The 2127-nt window shown below is 35.1% G+C and overlaps 1 non-coding gene across 1 annotated transcript; it reads right to left on the bottom strand.

Annotated features, from left to right (window-relative positions):
- Nucleotides 1-742: 742 nt before the first annotated feature.
- TRNAW-CCA lies at nt 743-814 on the bottom strand. The gene has a single exon. It is a non-coding gene; the product is annotated as a tRNA-Trp (tRNA).
- Between the last annotated feature and the right edge of the window lie 1313 nt (nt 815-2127).

The following is a 2127-nucleotide window of genomic DNA, read 5'->3' as shown; positions in this document are numbered from 1 at the left end:
ATAACAACTTGCTTAAGAAGCTTTGAGATAAGAAATGATCAGGAAATTGTACATACTTTTTGAGATTCTCAGTGGCTAAACCGTCATATATGAGTTTGATACTTTGATTATTAAAATACGATGAAGTATCCAATAATAATTGGAAATGTTGTCTCAGAATATGCGCAATTCAAGATGTTAATGATGATTACATATATTTAGCAAGTATGTTTGGGACCTTTAGAACCATAGAAACCTTTGAAGATGAAGAAAAATACTACTCATATACAGAGATGGAAGAACTGAAACCACACAAATTTCTTTGAAGTGTAAAATCGGAAGATGAAAGAGAAGAAAGTACTTGTAGGGAATAATGGAGAGAATTCGGGTTTACTTACGTCCCATCAAAACTGGTTTGGTGGAGGTGGTGAGAGACCAACTATTGATTCTTCATTCTCATTCGAAAAACCCAGTTTACCTGATCATAATTCTAAATCATGTAATTTCAGCATGTTGGATTTATTCATATGCACCAGTGAGTTAATTGGTTGGATCCCAAACGGGAATATCAATGGTGTCAATGAAGCCACTGAGATGCGAGTGTTTAGGAAAATAATTGGGTGAATTTCTGAGATACCTACAAATGAAGAGATTATATATTCGTGAAACCCAAAATAGTAAGACTGCGATATATTCATCATTAACATGTATGTTCAACCAAAAGCAGTAAGACCATAAGAACTAAAGAAGTATGCCAGTTAACACAACCTGGCGTGATTCGAACACGCAACCTTCTGACATGGAGTCAGACGCGCTACCATTGCGCCACAGATTCATACTTGTGGACATAAATGATGGGGTAGTTTAAACAGTGAGGGATTCCAGAAGGTCCAGCCATGGGATCGACATAACTTAAATAGTCATACGACTTCTGGTTACATAGATTACACATCTACTACATATGGAACTGAGATAGTAAAACTCCGATAACATGGACATGATGCAACTTTGTAAATATAGAAATGACAAAATTGATCTACTGACATGCAACTTGGGATCCTTGGTTAGAGTTCAGATTTCATGAAGAATGTTTTGTGAAAGTAAAGTCATAGATGCACATGTTTGTATTTTACCCGTAGATGGTGAAATAAAAAAAAAACTTACCCTTCACAGGTAGTAATTTACAAATAACATCATGTATTTAACAATAGTTCAAGAAATATTTCGTTCTTTGAAAAGCACATGCCGGGTAGTGAAATAAGTATTGTGGACGATGTAGTTAGCTGATTTAAGAAGTGTTATCTAACATGTAGAACACACGTGGTTCACATCCTTGGACCTTGATCGATATTTCATACACCTCATGAGTAGCGAATCATTATCAAAAAATATGTTTGCGTGGATGACTACTTTAACAACTACTATAGATAGGTGAATCGAATCATCTTTCATTTATTTCCATTTCCACCAAATGGTTTCGCCAACTAAAAACAATGAAACATCCATCTAAGCTTCAGATATATTATTATAATAGATTGATAAGAGAGTTAAGGAACAAAAACCTAACCATGCATATTCTGGAGAAATAGACCCGCGGAAGGAGAAAAAATAACATGCTGCTGAGTGAACTTCATGCAAGCATTCTCTCGAAAACTGGGCAATCTTTCAGCAAACCCAGCTTAACTGCAAGTAATTTACCTGGTTCAACATCTTCTGAAATTAAAATCTTAATTCAAAGAAAAAAGAGGCTCAGCAAAACAAAAAAAGGATGACATAAACGCGAAAATACCTCTGAGAAAAGATAAGAATTGATCAAGTCAGTTGCTTGAAATATTCTTCTTGATGACGCAGAATGTTCATTTCTATATGAGAGGCACCAATTTTGACATATGAGGTCACTAAAGACGATTACAAAAGGTATGGGAGTGCTAAGAGTGGATTAAAGACTTTTGAGGGTTTTGTTCGTCATAAGGGTTATATTCAGTCACGTCTGAGTATTTGATGTGATGGATTGAACATTGATGCACCACTACTTGTACATGGAGAAAAAGAAATGGAATCAATTTTCAGTATACTGAGGCTTTGTAACGTACCGAATTAAAATGAAGCAAAGTCAGCTAGCATGTTGGTTTATGATAAATTTTCTTC

The sequence above is a fragment of the Papaver somniferum genome, chromosome 10 (assembly GCF_003573695.1).
Source record: "Papaver somniferum cultivar HN1 chromosome 10, ASM357369v1, whole genome shotgun sequence".
Classification (NCBI taxonomy): domain Eukaryota; kingdom Viridiplantae; phylum Streptophyta; class Magnoliopsida; order Ranunculales; family Papaveraceae; genus Papaver; species Papaver somniferum.
This window is presented reverse-complemented; position numbering and strand designations above follow the sequence as displayed.